The sequence below is a fragment of the Vipera berus genome (genome assembly GCF_964194415.1).
Source record: "Vipera berus genome assembly, chromosome: 4".
NCBI classification, from domain to species: Eukaryota; Metazoa; Chordata; class Lepidosauria; order Squamata; family Viperidae; genus Vipera; species Vipera berus.
Window position 1 is genome coordinate 67,416,789 of NC_138206.1, and position 12,211 is coordinate 67,428,999.

The following is a 12,211-nucleotide window of genomic DNA, read 5'->3' on the forward strand; positions in this document are numbered from 1 at the left end:
ATTGTTTGCTCCCTAAAGACTAAAATGGATGTTCTGAAACTTGAGCTGGCCATGAACAACTAGTGTATATCGGAGGTGGTGACCCTTTGAGAGCTGTATGCAACGAAATTTCATTTTGATGTATGCCGATTGGTGTACATTCAAAGTGACAATAAAGTTATTATTACTAGTATCTGAATACAAGCATCTGAATTTCGATCACGTGACAGTGGGGATGCTGCAATGGTTGTGTGAAAAATGGTCATAGGTCACTTTTTTCAGTGCTATTTTAACTTCAAACAGTCACTAAACAAATGGCTATAAATTGAGGACTACCTATATTTAGTCTTCCTTGATTAAGACATTGCTTCCCTCATCAATATGAACTAGAGTTTCATTCATCATTAACTGAAATAGTGTCTTTCAGAATTTTTTTTAAAAGATTTTTCTGTTGGAGAACTTTATTCTCCTGAAAGTCAGTCTCCTAATGGTTCTGTTTTCCTGCCTGTAGGAATGTGAAAAATTTTGGGACATCTTTTTTGTTCTGCTTCAATGTGGCTCTACTTGTGAATGAGAAATAGAATTCTTACTTCAGGAATGCAGCTCAAACAAAGAAGCAAAATCTGTTTTTTTCTGTCTTCCCTTGTAATCTGTAGAACTAACTCCAAATCTTCAGATGTGCTATAGAACAGATGGAAGTCTGTGGGCTTAAGATGAGGCAAAACAATTGTAGGTCATGATCTAGTGTTAAAATCTGATCCAGATGTTCTTGGCAGCAGTAGTGAAAGAAATTGTCTCATCTCAAAATGTACCTCTACTCCTTTCAAAAGTTTGGGCATGTGTGCCATAATCATCAACACAATTGTTTGTGGGTTTTTTTTAATCAGCAGCAGCAGCCCATAAAATAATGGAACTTTCACAATATAATGATTGGTGTGTCTGCAGAGTTTCATTTACTAAAGTAAAGGAGAAAAGCTGTCAACTTTTAGTTTTGGATTTTGTGTAGTTCTCAAATTTCAATCTGCATAGTTTTTAATATTTTAATATATTTTAATTATTTCTCTTTTATAATCTGCAATCTGCCCAAAGTTATCTTATAGGTGAGATGGGTGACATAAAAATTTAATAAATAAATAGTAAAATATGGAAATATATTTTGCAAATATCTGTCAATTCCTTAAAAATTAATATATACTGCTCAAAAAAATAAAGGGAACACAAGATAAGACATCCTACTATTAAATACAGTACATTGTGTTGTTTAAGTGTTCCCTTTATTTTTTTGAGCAGTATAGTTTAGTAATGTCATTGCCTTTTTAGTAGTCAGCAGACCCTTGTGCTAGTAGCATTAAGCTCTTTTAAATTCAAGATACCAGTTACACTCTATTTATCCCTCATAATGATTACAGTACCATATCTGTTCCTTTCCATTTATAGAAATCAACTGCCCAGATTTGGTTTGCAGAGTGCGATGGGCGGCATATAAATTTAATAAGTAAATAAATTCTGCTTGTGGCAGCAAATGTGTAGGTTTAATAACATGCAAGAGGTTTCAACCTTATATAATATTACAATATGCAAATAGAGGAACAGAGTAATAAGTAACAATTTTCTCAGACTTCAAAAGAGGAATGGAAGGTAATGGCACTTGGATGGATTTAAAGGACAAATAGGATGCACATTTCATCCTTTAAATTTCCCCACCTCTCTCTCCCATGAACTTTGATCTAGCCTACTTTTGGAATGTAGCCCTTGACATACCTGAGAATCTGCCCTTTAAAAGAGCATTAAAATAGCAGATATCTATGGAAATTCTCTGTCATCCAGGTCATGGTTGTTCCAAAGGTGCTTTTTCAAGAGGCAATTGGATTTCCTTGTTTTTCTTTGAAGATGTTTTGCTTCTCATCCAAGAAGCTTTTGAAAAAGCACCTTTGGGATAAAACAGTAGATCTCTCCTCATACATTCGATAGATGATTAGAGGATCCTTTTACTGTATCTATTTTTATTTCTGTGGTGGGTGGGAGACTGATTTACAATGTTCCATAATGCCTACCTAAATTTGTTGGATTTTTTTTGAATGATGCTGTCTTTGGGGATTGTTTCAATTTTTGCTGTTTTTATATGTTAAATTTCTGAAGTTTTGGAGTTGGGTGACTTAGACATTTGAAAAATAAATGAATACATAAACCTGATGTGGTACTCCAAACAATGAAGTTGCACATCTCCAGTTTGGCTATTGCTTCTCTTAGCAGGTCATCTGTCAGAAACTTTCAAGCAAGACAGTCTCTTAGCCAACCATTTTGTGACAATCTTACTTTTGACACAAATAATTCAGTATTCTCTCAAAGGTCCTGATTTGCTAAGATGATTTGTCTTTCAACTCCTTACATATCCATATAGACACTGAGAAACAGAAGAGCCAACTACAGAGACACATGCAGGAATGACATGTTAGGCAGTGCCACTGCTGTGAGGAGCTTACATATGACACTATGACCTCTGACCTGAAGACTTTTCATCATGCAGCAAAAGACAGACAAGGAAGAAGCTCAGGATGCCTTTGGGTAAGGACAACGTGTTCTATATTTAGGGCTTGACTGTTCAATCTTGCTGTTGTCCTCTGACTCAGACAATGAACCCTCCAGCAGAATCTCAATCTTCTCAGCATTGCAAAACTCTTAAACATTGAAATCAAATGAGGGTTTTACATGAGGGTCATTGAGATTTGAAAGGAATCACCATGTTATAGATTGGCTGCCTACATGTTTCCAGTTGGCTTTACAATACTGCTGGAATAGCATTATTTGATGTTCTAATTTTAGGAAGAGGATGGTGTCTGTACATGAGACTCATTTGGAGATATTCAAGAGCCTGTTTTTCCATTTCACTTTATCAGAATGATGGTGGGGCTATCTTGAATTTGACTAGTATATTTAATTTGCTTTGTTTTCCTGCACAGATTTAATCAATCTCCTTTAATTTACTTTTCTCACTTAAATCTAACAGCATCACTTTTCTATGGGAGGCAGCACAGAATGGGGCTTTTGACCAAAATATTTAATTTGTCCCCAGAATACACAGAGCTATATTTCACCAGCTCTGTAAGGGAAGAATTATGAAATTCATTCTGATCTGGTGATTTTTCACATAACGCTAAAATTGAGGTTTGGAGAATATTTGCAGAGGTGCATGGATGTCTACTGTTTTTTTTGGTGTCAAATGCAATTTTCACTGCATCAGCCAGATTTAGAGATGAGAAGTAAATTTATTTTTTACTTTTATTCGGGAGAAATCTTTCTTTAAAGGGTTTCTTACCGATTCAAATATAGACTTCTGAATGAAGGAATTTTACCTTCCTGATTGCTGCAGAAAATTAAATGAAATTGCATCTTAGACTGAAAATGATCATCATATCTCTCAGCTGATCCAAATGGAAAATTAAAAATATTAAATTCAAAAGATGTTTAGCCCTAGATCAAACTAATAAATGCCCCATGTCTTCTTATTTTTGTTGCTTCTTATTTTTGTTGACTTTGCTTGTCAGAAGGTTGCAAAAGGTGATCACCTGATCCCAGGATACTGCAAGTATAATAAATATGAACCAGTTGTCAAGCATCCGAATGTAAATCATCTGACCATGTGGATGCTGCAAAGGTGGTAAATGTGAAAAATGATCATGTCACTTTTTTCAATGCCGTTGTAACTTCGAATGGTCAATAAACTGTTGTAAATTGGGGACTTGCTGCCTACTTAACAAATTTAGGTAGGCATTATGGAACATTGTAATAATATTATTTTTTTATTTTGATTCTGAAGATCTACAGGAAATTTCTCTGCACCCCAGAAGAAGTCTACAGTGAAATTCTGAAATCCCACTACTATTTTCTTATCCAAAAGAGAAGGAAAATAATGTTTTCCCTCTCTAATAGGAATGTATAAATTTAATTTTTTAAATCCCTTTTGTTATTAAACAAAACCCCTGAAGCTGCTTTAAAAAGAATTGGAGAAATAAATAAGGACAATGCATTATTAAGCATTGTGTTATAGATTAGGGTAAAGCTACATATATTACTAGCCATGTGAGCTCCACTAGTTAGAAGCACCAGTTGATAATAAATGTGCATACAGCCTGTTCTGCCTCATATACCTTATGGAAATCCTGATTTAAGAAGGAAGAGGAACAGAAGGATCAGAATTAAGAGCTTGCCTAACCTTATCTTAAAAAGCTAGATCTATATCTGACAGTGATAAAAAACTCTTCAGCCTTAGGAACTCATCGGCACAGAAGCAACAATATGCTTCCCTCCTGTCTTTGACAGTGTATAAAGTACAGTACTGCATTCACAGCCTACCTCACTGCCTTGGCAACAAGGCCACTCAGTGCTGCTGCCCACACAGACAGCTTAACAGAGAATAGTTTCAGGACAACAATAGGTGGGCTCCTGGCTGTTTTTTCTCTGCCTTCCCTACAAATTACTCCCTGAAATGTGAGAGAAGGACAGCTGGGCTGGCAAATCCTGGTGTATGAGTCAGGGCTGCTAATTGCAAAATGCTTTTTTAAAAGTTATATCCAGAGCTTAATATTCTTGTGGTAGGAATTTTTAAAAAGAACACTGTGACTTTAAACCCCCCATTTTCTCTCTCTCTCCCCCCCCCCTTTCAGAAGCCTGTCAGGGCTGATGTCAGATTCTCCCTTTGTTCAATGAGGAGCAAATCCATTCCCATTCCAGTCTTAACTACCCTGGTCAGTTTTACTTTCTATTCCTCCCTTGTTTTCCTCCTTTGTAAACAAAAGGGTGGGAGAGGGGATAGAATAAAGAATGAAATTAGTCAGGGAATAAGGAAACCAGTGGGAAATGTGGAATAGAGATTGGGTACCAGGAGATGTTAAATTAACTGTTTGATCTGCACTATGAACATTAATACTACTCCATTCAGTATTATATAAGGTTAATGTTCCCATCCCTGAATCCTTTTCCAAAAGGAGTCCAATGTTCAGAGACGGTGTTTTTAATAGCTATAGGATAAATGACAATTAAAGCTCAGAGCATAATAGAATCTGGAGGGGATAGAGATCCTACAGCAGATCCCACAGATCATTGACTTCTATAGAATATTCTTCTATATGCTATCGATTATTTGGATGAGAATCCTTTTTGGTTTTACCATTGGATTAATGTCAGAAAACTTTAGATAGCTTCAACCTGTCTTAATAGCAGGTGTCTATAAGAATAGAGATTCTTATGAGGAGACAAAAGAGAATTTTGACAAAATGAAGGAAGAAATCCACGACTTGAAATCCCAACTAGAAAACTTTCAGCAGAAGATTACAAAGAATGAGCAAAGGATTCAGACAATAGAAGACAAGTCAGTAGAAACTGACCAAAAGTTGGAAGAAATAAAAGACAAAAACCAAAGACTGATGCAGGCAAATAAAGAATTATAAGACTCAGTAGCGGTTTTGGAAATGGAAAAGGCATCCTATTTTTTTAAGATTTCAGAACATAATGGAAGACAAGGAAGAAGACCTTGCTGATTTGATGATAGAACCGTTGGCTGGAGCGTTGGAAGTTGGGAAACAGGAAATGGAGGGACAGATAGATCAAACATTTAGAGTTAGTTCAAGTTATGCAAGAAGAAATAAAGTACATGTTAAATTTGTTAAAAGATCAATAAGAGATGAGATATTGAGAAGAGTGAGAGATGATCCATTGCAATACAAGGAAAAAGAAATTGTAGTATTGAAGCAGATACCTAGGAGGATAAGGGACTCATGAAGAGAATATCAATTTCTGACCAAAGAATTAATCAAGAAAGGAGTAAATTTTAGATGGCTGATGCTGGAGGGGATACTAATCAACTGGGATACAAAAAGATACAGAGTGGGCTCTGTCTTTACAGCAATGGAATTTCATGACAGATATAGAGCTTTCCTCGAAGAAGGAAATTGAGAATTCCAACCAGAATGGGAACCGAGAAAACAGGAAGAGATAGCAATAGAACGGGTGGCTAAGCAAAGAAGAAACAGAAAATGTAAATCAAGAAGGACCAAAAGGGAAAGAACAGAGACAGATAAGAACAACTAGGAGAATAAAACCTAAATATAATTGAAGATGGAGAAGGACAATGGAATTCTTTCAATGAATATAAATTGATTGAACTCCCCCTTAAAAAGGAATTTTTTTTACATAACTACAAGACCTAAAAATGAATATAGTCTGTCTTCAAGAAACACATATTAAAAGACAACATTATAAATTCTTGGAATACCCAAAAATTGGGAAACTTTATTTTTCATTAGCACAACAAAAAAAGAGGAGTAGCTCTATATATTAAAGAAACAATAAATCCCAAACAAATCTACTCAGACGAAGAAGGAAGAATGCTAATGGTAGAAATAATGATAAACCAAAAAGAGACATTGATGTTAGCAATTTATGCACTGAATAATAAACAAGAAGAATTTTTCCAAAAACTACATAAGAAAATAGTGGAAACGGAATACAAAAATATCTGCTTAATAGGAGATTTTAATGCAATTGTAGATGAAAAGCTAGATTATAGAAGTAGTAAAATAGGGAAAAATCTGTTTGATCTTCCACTTGGTGCAGAGTTTGTCTCCCAGTTGATGTCAGGGTAGTTAAAGTCCCCCATTACTAATTATAGTATACACCTATGGCAATATCACTTTTTCTCCCTTTTATATTGACCCAAATGCATTCAAGTTTACAATTTTCATCATTGTTGTGCTCTATTTCTGTAGAGATGTAGTTATTTGTTATACAGAGAGCACCTCCTCTTTTATTTGGTCTGTTTCTTTTGAATAATTAAAATCCCTCTAGCTGTGTGTTCCATTTGTGGGTTTCATCCCACCATGTTTCCGTAATGGAGACAATATCATATCTGCCCTCATTAACCTGAATTTCTAGTTCACCCTGTTTGCTGTTCATACTCTGCATTGGTGCATAGTCATTTCAGTCCTTTATGACTGACCCTGTGTTTGCTTTCTACATAACCTGTGTGGTGCCTGAGTTCCCCTATTGTCTTACCACCTATTTGGTTAGTGCACTTTGTGTGGCACCTGCTATTAAAAGCTTGATTTTGCTTGACAGCAAGGTTGATATTCTTGTTCACACATACATCTATGTTATATGTGCTGATAGCCTTATAGTTTTTAGATTACCAGGGACAGGGATGTACATCTAAGTAAGTACTTTCTGTTCTCTGCAGGATGTTGCTTCAAACACTAAAAACTCTCAGTGTTAAAATGATGGCAGGGATCTTGTTCCAAATGACAGAAGCCCAGGAGTTCTGATGAAAGCATGGAACTTAGCTTTTTATTCAATCTCCATCCTGCTACCCTCCCCATATGCTATGTGAAAACAGATGCTTTTATAAGATACCATATCATTAACTATTTGGTGCTTAAAAATAAAATAAGATTAGCCAAATTCTTTAATGGAAAGTAAAAATGTTTGCATTCTGGAAATTTAGCCTTGACATATCTGATGGATGCAAAGTTAGGGAAACATAACTGTTTTAAGTATGCCAATACATTGCTGGTACTGTATAACCTGGGACAGAGGAATTGGGTCTTAACTTAGCAATGCTCAAACCACCTTTTTATGGATTCTATGAATAATTAAAAGCAAGGGCTTGTTGGATGTCTACTTTGAGCAGATCAAATAAAAAGAAGTATCATCTATAGATACCTTGATTAAATAATTCAATATGACTGATTGTGAAAATTAATATTTGACCTTGAAGAATGGAGTTTATCACCCTTAATAGATTTTTTTTAAAATCAAAAAGATGGCACAGAAAAGATATTTTGCTACAGTTATATATTCATGCAGTCAATTTAATAAAATCTACACTTTTAAAATAATGCATGAAATAGCATTTCCTACAAATATAAATCAATATTAAAGGAATAATATGGATCTTCTTAGGAAGAAAGTAATCAGTAGTTACACCCTTTTTGCTAAAGCAGTACTATCTTTTCTATTGCAAATCAGAGCTATTTTTCCTTATAAAATAGAGTGAAAGCATAGTAATGTATATAGAAAATTGAATGGAAATGTTACAGAGATAAAATGATTTTACATCGTGCTTTAGAATATCAGCTCATGTTGGTAGAATATCTGTCATGTTGATAGAGAAGATTTTTTTAAAAAGCATATGGTTTGAGACGCATCACGGTGTGAATAAAAAGTGAGCTATAATGTCGAATATAGACAGTTTTGCCTCAAATGTCAATTTATAAAGACTCTGAAAATGATGATGAGATGCTGATATTGATATTATTGATATATTGATGTTATTGATTATTGATATAATTGATTTATTATGGTTCTTTGCACAGTCAGCCAGATGTTCAGACTGGATTTTGCATTGTTGTCCATCTATTGAGTCCTTCCCAAGGACCTGGGATAGGCAGATGTAGATGTTTGATGGTGTTATATATATTGTTGCTGAATGTAAGAAGTTCCAAATAAAACTGCCTTTTGCAATCGTCTGATGGTGAATTTGTCAAAGCCGATGGTGTTCAAGTGATGCTTCAGTTGTTTGGAATTACACCCAAACAATGTACCTATTATTCTATACTTTGCTTTCTTTTGCCACAGTCATTCTATTTCTATTTGCAGGTCTTTGTATTTTGTTATGTTCTCCAGTTCTTTCTTTTCTATTCTGCTATCTCCAGGTATTGCCATGTCCATTATCCAGACTTTTTTGTTTTATTGACAATTAAGTCTGGGTATTATGTAGTAGGTGTCTGTTAGGTTGAATTCTAAAGTCCCAGAGCACTTTAGCTTCTTCATTTTCTATTACTTTCTCCATTTTATAGTCTCACCACATTCCTCTGTTGCTATTAACCTCTCCCAATCTATCAACATTGACCAGCAACTGTGTGTACCATTGTGCCATCTATCTTTGCACAAAACTTCTGATGTTTCTACTGACTCCTGTCATTTCTAGGCACTTGATTATCCAATGATGTGGCAGGGAGTCAAATGCCTTTTTGTAGTCAATCCATGCCACATTCAGGTTGGTCTTCCTTTTCTTGCAGTTTTCCAGAATCATCTTGTCAGTTAGGAGTTGATCTCTTCTTCCTCTGCTCTTTAGGTAGTTCCCTTTCTGCTCTGGTGGAAAGAGCTAGTTTTCAACTAGATGCTATTGGACCACATCAGCTACCATACCAGTTAGTAACTTGAAAATTGTTGGTAAGAAGATAATTGTTCTGTGGTTATCTGTGCTGTCGCTTTTGCTGGATCTTTCCTTATCAGGTAGGTTTCACCAGACGTTAGCCACTCTTCATTTTCACCTCCTTGCAGTATGTTGTTAAACTGCTTGGTGACAAGTGGGTGTAGACCAGTCATCTGTTTGAACCAAAAATCGTGTAGTTCATCTTCACCTGGTGCTGACCAATTCTTGATCTTCCTTGCCCTTTTCTCCACAATTTCTGCTGTATTACAGGTTCTTTCATTTCAGACTTATTTTTATTCTTATCCACCTCCTTTAATCAAACTGTGTTCTTGTATTTCTTTTGGTTATCCCATAGCTTTGCCCAGAACTGTACAGTTTCTTCCTTGTCAGCTGTTGCCTGCTTCACTGTAGTCTCTTCACTGATGGATTGCTAAAAACTTTTCTGATTGGATTGAAACTGGAGATTCTGCATATAATTTGCAATTCGAGCCATTTGGCTTTTTCTCGTTTGTTGATTTTGTATCCCAGGTACTTGGTTATAACTGCAGCTGTTTTGTACATTAATTATTCTGTTTCTTGCAATGACATGGTGTTTATATTTGATACAATATTTATTTATTTATTTATTTATTTATTTATTTATTTATTTGATTTGTATACCGCCCTTCTCCCGAAGGACTCAGGGCGGTGAACAGGGACATAAATTTCAAAATATTGTTATTTTTAATCCTTGTGCTAGCTGTTTCTTCAATTTATTTTAATTATTGAGACTCATGATTATTGACTCATTATTAATGAGATACTGAATAGGAGTTAAAGTTTCCTCTTAAGACAGTGACAGAGACAGCTCTGAAATTTGTGACTAAATTGGAGTGATTCCTGGTACCATTACATCCTATGCAAATTGCACAGTGTCAAAATGCAGCCAAATTTTTATAGGATAGTAGGTAGAAAATTCCATAGATGTGTTCCCTTAGAAGTAAAAATACAGTACTAACAAATCAAATAATTAAGAATTTGCATATATTTCTTAATATCTAAAATCTGTTGCCTTGCTGCCTTATTCTAATGATAGAAATGTTCGAGTAAAACCTCAGCCATGATCTGGGGCTCTTTTCCATACAGGGTAGAATTGCTGAGCCTAACTAAAGTATATTGTGCCAGGTACTGTGTTAATGGAAATAAATTTGCTTCATTCCTAAATCATTTTGTTTTCTGTTTCAACAAGAAAATTGCTAGAAGAATATTCTTAAATTCCTATTTATGATAGATTTAGAAAATTCTCTCAAGAAAGTTAATGAACTATTTGTAAATACCAAGAATGGACCTAACACCACCTTTGGTGGACTTGTAAAAAAGCTAAAAGTGATTGGATTGAAATACATAGATTAACTCAACATTTTTTGAAGATAAATATAAAATTCAGACCAGAAACATTTTTGTTAGGGCTGATGGATAAAAGGCTGGAAAATTACATGGTGTTTTGTTCTTACATAAGACAACAGTGGCAAGACTTCTACATGCCCAAATATAGGAGGGATTTGATGATCCCTACAATGAAGAACTGCTGACAGAATTGGCTGTGATGATGAAACTAATGGCTCTAATTAGATAAAAGACAGTGGCTACATTTAATACAGATGGAAGCCCCTTTTTGATTTTTGGGCAAAGTAGAAAAAAATTAAATCATTACATATGGATTTGACTATCAGTAATTTCTATAGATTATAAAAAATGGAGGGTACACTGTAATTGTAGAACAAGAGATGAACTCAGGTTTTACTTATATATGTTCTTTTTTAAAATGTATTTTTGTTTCTTTCTATATTTTCTATCCTTTTGCACTTCTAGCTGCTATTTCCATATCCTGACTTCTTTTTTTTATTTTCTTTCTTCACTATTAGCTTTTTGTTAGTTTTTTATTTTTTAATTAAAAACAATAAAATTATAGGAAAAAGAAAGAATGAAAGCTCATGAACTATCTGGAGAATGATATATACTGTATATATATTTCTCTTCGGGGGTTCTTTGATCTAGAAAAGTTGTCAGAATTTCAAGTGAGAAAGTGAAATCAGTTCAATTCAAATTTGTAGTGCAAATAATATTTACTTTCGAGTTACAGGAATATAATAAATAGTGTAAAGACATGCAATTTTTTAATTCTAAGAGCATAACAGATAATCCAATCTGCCCTTGATTTTTGTATTGTTTAATATTCATTATGTAATTGATATTAGAGGGGAGCCAATTCTACAGTAAATCTACACAGATACCCTTTTTGTTTAGGCATTTTAACCTTCACTGATAAACAAAACCAATTATTCTAAACCCTGAGCAATTATAGAAGCTCTGATAAATGGGCTACATGACACATGCAATTTGTTCTATAGGCAATCAATTTACTTCAATATCTAGGAGAAGATTTCCATATTACAAGATTATATTACTTGTAAATGTGGATTCTTTCCCCTTTCCCTGGTTCGTAAAAAGAGGTTCAAAACAGTTCCCCTATATTTGGGTAATGAAATGTCTGCAAGAATACAACCAAGCTCAGAGAGCATCAAGTTTCCCCATATAACAAGATATTGTTTTTCTTTAATATTGCTGATATCTTTTCCACAAATGTCTTTCAGTAACATCTAAGTAATCTTATACCACTATTTTATTCAAGCTTGATCTGACAGATATTGGTTTTCACCCTGATGCTCTTTATTAAGCACACATCCCACTCAGTCAACATAATTTAGCTCCAAGAAATATATTACATGCGTGAAGAATATTAAATCCCTGGCTTCTTTTCTGGTCCTTCCTTGAGCATTAGCTCTTTCTCTCTGCTTTAGCTGTAGGGCTTTAAAAGTGGTACTTCACTAATCCCCTCTTTAGCAAATTCTGTTATTCCTTGGTGCAAAGAATGTATGCTGTTTTGATTAGCTTATAATGGTTGCATCTGATGAAATAAGTTCTTATGCACATAAGTTCAGGCTATAATGAATTAACTGCTTTTTTAAAGGTGCATAGGTCTTT